The 5,700-nt window shown below is 34.8% G+C and overlaps 1 long non-coding RNA gene across 2 annotated transcripts; it reads left to right on the top strand.

Moving 5' to 3' along the window:
• The first annotated feature begins 297 nt into the window (after positions 1-297).
• On the top strand, positions 298-4,919 carry LOC113287652. Of its 2 annotated transcripts, none has more exons than XR_003330206.1 (7): positions 298-607; positions 737-1,026; positions 1,156-1,299; positions 1,897-1,979; positions 2,513-2,652; positions 4,046-4,224; positions 4,527-4,919. It is a non-coding gene; the product is annotated as an uncharacterized LOC113287652 (long non-coding RNA). The 2 variants fall into 2 exon arrangements; XR_003330207.1 differs by having other exon boundaries at positions 2,513-2,629.
• Positions 4,920-5,700: the final 781 nt, after the last annotated feature.

Genomic DNA, 5,700 nt, shown 5'->3' on the forward strand with positions numbered 1-5,700 from the left:
GAAGCTTACTCAGCCCACTATATCCATGCCTACTAGTATTGTGGTTGTTCTTATACTTCTGTTTTCTTTTTGATGCAAATAAATGCTTAATTTTATAAAGAATAGTTACCATCTATATTATAAGGGATAATGGTGTTTTTCTATATCGACGGTTCTCTACAATTTGGACATATAAAGGACGTTCCAGATTGATCCTAATTCCTAAGTTGGAGAATCAGGGAGATTTACATTTGGGTAATATAAAGGACGGTCACTATTAAGCCACCAAATAATTTACCAACCTCTTAAGTATTTCGCCCGATTCGTTCAAGAAAAAAGCGTAACGCATGTCTGCAACCATTCCTCCCCTGTTCTCTCGCCATCAACGCAATGAACGTTTCGATTCCTTTTTGATGAACTCATTTGCTAGGGTTAGAGTAAGAAATTTATTCTTACCTGCCACTCCAGTTCTTCCAATCTCCGTATACCAAAATTAGGGTTCTTGATTGATCTTCCGTAACGAAAGTAAAAAACCCTCATCCAATGGTATTATTGAAGTATGCAACTCATTCAAAAATCTCTGCAACTGTTTATCAGATATGATAGAATAGACAAACTATTAAACAAGGTCCATCTCTCTTTCTCTTTAACCTCGTTTTGGTGCTTAATGGTCAAATTAGGAAGTGGGTTTTGATAATGGGTTTGTTTCTGGTTGTGGGTTCATTTGAATTTTGATTTGGTATTATTTTGTTCCCAGGAATTTCAAAGATCGTATATGAAACTCAAAATCAGTTGAGTGGTTTCTTGATGAATCCGATCCTTAGTTTCAACATGAATCTGATCGTATAGGGTTACAGTAAGAAATTTATTCTTACCTGCCACTCCAGTTCCTCCAATCTCCGTATGCCAAAATTAGGGTTCTTGATTGATCTTCCGTAACGAAAGTAAAAAACCTTCATTCAATGGTATTACTGAAGTATGCAACTCATTCAAAAATCTCTGCAACTGTTTATCAGATATGATAGAATAGACAAACTATTAAACAAGGTCCATCTCTCTTTCTCTTTAACCCCGTTTTGGTGCTTAATGGTCAAATTAGGAAGTGGATTTTGATAATGGGTTTGTTTCTGATTGTGGGTTCATTTGAATTTTGATTTGGTTTTATCTTATTCCCAGGAATTTCAAAGATCGTATATGAAACTCATAATCAGTTGAGTGGTTTCTTGATGAGTCTGATCCTAGGTTTCAACATGTGCACAGTACTACGAAAACTGTGTTGATCTCAAGGATTTGCAGGGGATGATTGATGAAGTTTCTTTGGTAACTTTAGTTCTTGAGAAATCATTTAATTAAACATTGGGTATTGTTCAAATGGTAAATATCTGGTATAGAATTTCTTAGTGCTCTAGAGATGCAGCTCCAACATTTAACCAGTGGAGCTCCAAACGAGCTCTCTAATTTGTTTTCCTTAAGCAACTATCATATTTTATGTTTATGAAGTTGTAAAATGTGATGGTCCTATTTCTATACCGCCAAATTATCATTTACCGTTTTTCTACCCATTGCAATCATTCGATGATGCCTGTGAATGCAGTTCAATTACTTCGATTTACTGAAATTTTTTAGTATTCCTACTTATAATTAAAGTGAATCTCCAACAATATTATTATTAATTCGGTTAGAGTGCCAATTCGTATACGTTAACCCAGAAAACTCAACTACATCTGTGTCTCCCAGTAAAGAAATCTTGTGGTTGCTCATCTCTTCCCGTCATTCGATTTAACCAGTGGAGCTCCAAACGAGCTCTCTGATTTGTTTTCCTTAAGAAACAATGTGTATTTTTGTTTGTTGGTTGTTCAAGAATGCTATGAAAATTCTAATTCCAATATTTATTGTTTTCTTGGTAAATTTTATAAGGAGGAATTTGATGATAAGAAGGAGTGAAGGACAGTAGCGATAGAGGCCTAGATGAAGATAGAAGACACTCGAAGAATAAAGAGGTTAGTTAACTATGTAAATGTAACATGGGTTTGGGTTTATATTTATTGTTATTTTGTGCTTATAATTTCTGCAACTAAAAATGAAGCACCCAAGTTTTGAAGAGCCGTAAAAGTTTAAGTTAATGGTTGAATCTAAGGAAATAGTGAAGTGCATTGAATAAATCAAAATTGGTAGTATAATCACCTGAACACAAATTACTAGACTGATTATGAAAGAAAAAGCCCCCTGTACTAATTTTGGTTAGCAACAATCTACCGGTTGAACTTTCGTGTTGCGTGTTACATGGTGCTTCATCTCATTTCTTTCTGAATGCAAGGTATTTGAAATTTGGTTTTAGTATCCATTTGAGATATAAAGATGGGGAAGAGTTTTTCCGAAATATTCACCACATGGGAGAATTTTAGTGAACCAGCATTCCCAAAGAAATATAATATGCTATTTTTACCTCTTAGTTGTAACTTACGGTACCAACTTTCGGTTATTTGGGCATTCCTCGTAACTTTTGATCAATTTATTTTGTGTGGTATTATAGGTTCTCAAATTTTCCAGAATATACAAAAGATCTCACAAAAATATAGTATTGGGCAAACAGAAACTTTTATGGCAGGGGTTGGACACTAAAGTTCACATTTTGGCGCCATTGTACCAGGTATCCTGGATCAAACACCCATGGTAATAGCAGTGGCTTCTACTTATACATAGTTTTGACTTAATGTAGTCTATGCTAGATTCTAAACATTCATCCTTTTTTTTTTTTTCTCTTTTTGACAAATTAGTCCAATAAAGCATGTTCTGTACAGTGCGGTATTTGTTGCACATCCAAAATTGTTAACACATCTATGAGTCACTTTGTCTAACCAAGTATTGTTGGTACTTTCTTAACTGTTCTAAATTTGAATCAGGGTCATGTATATCTACGTAGTTTACTTCTGTTTCTTAATTCCCTAAAAAAAAATTTGTTTATTGTTTTTGAAGTATCCAAGTGACGACTTCCCGGCCTTCCACACATAAACTGAAATGTTTGACTTTCAACTACTCTGGTCCATCTCCTCAATCCTCTCTTTTTTAGGTTAGCATTTACAAAGATCATAGGTTCGCCGTTGAAATTAACAGTAGGTCATTATTTCCCAATTTAATTAGATTTGATTTCAAGAAGCAAGCTTTTTTTTAATTAGTATGGTTTAGTCTATGAGCCTACACAACTTTAAGTTGAAATCATTTATTGGCTACTTCAATTTCAAGTAAAAAGAAGTGAACATTTGGAAGGCTTATTTGGTTAAATTTTGATTTTGGCTACGTGGGAAATATCTCTTTGAACTTATAATTTAACATGGATATACTTGAGAACTTGGGTGATTACAACCTCCGTGAAGGGTCCAATTCATAGAAATTATAGTAAATGCTTCTACCTATTACAAGAACATTAGTGGACCAAACAGAAAAAAAACTTTCAAATCTTATTCAAGCATTGATCTTGGACCAGTCTAAATCAGATACCAATGAACGTTTCGATTCATAGAAATTATAGTAAATGCTTCTACCTGTTACAAGAACATTAGTGGACCAAACAGAAAAAAAAAACTTTCAAATCTTATTCAAGCATTGATCTTGGACCAGTCTAAATCAGATACCAAATGCCGAGCAAGAAGTATGCGAACAAATAATTTATCCTCAGAAGGGTACATAGTTTATCGATTTCCATGGTATATATGGATATAACCTTGTGTCACTTAAAGCTGTTAAATAAGTAGTATATAATGTTACGGTGTTACTTGAAGAAGATCTATTAAATTAAGCAGCATACAATTTCATATTTTTCTTTGAGCAGTAAACGGTGAGTACTATCTCCACCATTTTCCTCTATTATACTTGGTCATTCTTTTTATTGGTAGAATTAACTTAGATCTGAGAGTGAACACTTAAAATGGGAAGCATTAAGCTTACTGTATGGTACTTGAGGTGTCACTATTATTCATTAGGAGCTGCAAATGGTGTTTATTTTCTACCTCGCTTTCCTCGCCTTTATTTTCTGCAAATGGTGTTTAATTTTCTTCCTTTGCCACAGGGATGCTTATAATGATATGAAAGAGCAGAGATACGGATATGCATCAAGTTTCTCATATTATGCCTTGAGTTATGACAGACCTGATGGTACTTGAAGATATATCAGGTGTTCGTCCTTGGAGAAGGTAGCTGAATCCTTTGAGCCTCCCTTGCAACTGTTGCTCCCTTGGATTCCCAGAGGTATTTTCCTTCTACAGTAAGCTCTATAACGAGGCTCTGTGTAACTGCAGTATTTTACATTAAAGAAGTAGGGAAACTTAGTATTCATCGAACACCAGTTGATTCCATGATCAAGAGTTTTCCTGTCGTTCATGGTGTACAACCAACATTTACATTAAAGACTCGACTAATATAGTAGACTATTGTATGTTTCTTTTGAGGTTGTTATCAATTTCATTTGGACATTATGATATCTTGGATTTTAATTTGAGGGGTTTGCTAATTGTTGTAATTTGCACTATCTCCATATTTGTTTCCTTCAGATTTTGTCCAGCTCAACAAGTCAGAATTTCTTTCTTTTTATACAAGTTTGAAGGTTGGTAAAGTCAAAAACTTGGGGAATGAAAATGTCTCTTAAGTTTAAAGCTCGGTAGTTTAGCCGGAACAAAATATTGATCGGTACCAACATCCGTTGATAAGTTCATACAGTAACGAAGCAACAACATTTATTGATCGGTACCAAGACGGTGATGAAATTTTTGAAAGTGGCCATAATTATGATTTGGTTTACCTTACCATTTTCTAACCCAGCTCTAGATTTGTAAGCTATCTTTTTCATAGATGTGAGTCATGTGACAGAGAGGTGATGAAGCTTTTGTGATGTTATTCGAATGAGTTTGGTAATTCTTCCCAGTGTAGTATTGATCTCACTTCAACTATTTGTAGTCTTTTATCAGTTGAAAACCAAAACCATAGAATTCGTTTCACGATGCATAGCATTGCACTTACCAAGTGATACACTCCCTAAAATCCGGTTCCATAATTAGTGTCCAATGTTTTTAAGAGCAATAACACGACCTAATGTTGTCGTTATTACAACACTATTGAATAAACCAGATAAGTTTGGTTATTAAGAGCAACAACACAACCCGAATACAATCAAGAACATATATACATTATACGTAAAATGTTAGAAGTTAACATTCAAAACGACAACTACGTCACCAACCCGGAGCCCGTGCCGTTACGGCACGGGTCATACCCTAGTCATCAGACATAGAACAATTTATAGAGAATACCTGATTTTGGACTTCTTTTTCGTGGTATATATAGTCATCTTGTTTGTGAATCCCATTGACCCTAGAGACTCCTCACCGTTTTGTGTTTCCTCGGGTAATTCTTATTCCTCCTGATTACATAAAATAAAATAAACTTTGCTCTACCTCTATTAACCTCATGAATAGGTTCACCAGTACATGAAACCCCCATTGGTAACACACATCTTTCGTGGGTCTCTGCAATACAGTATACAGTGTTCTTTACAGTTCAGTAACCAGTCATCAATACGACAATGAAAATGATTCCAACTATTCCACCCGCAATACACAAAAATCGCTGTTGGCATATTCCAGCTTTTTTTCTTTCTTATGTCCAGATGAAGCTAAAGCAGCTAAACAAATAAATAGGAGAAGAACTCGCCCAATGGAAGGAGTATGA

The sequence above is a fragment of the Papaver somniferum genome, chromosome 6 (assembly GCF_003573695.1).
Source record: "Papaver somniferum cultivar HN1 chromosome 6, ASM357369v1, whole genome shotgun sequence".
NCBI classification, from domain to species: Eukaryota; Viridiplantae; Streptophyta; class Magnoliopsida; order Ranunculales; family Papaveraceae; genus Papaver; species Papaver somniferum.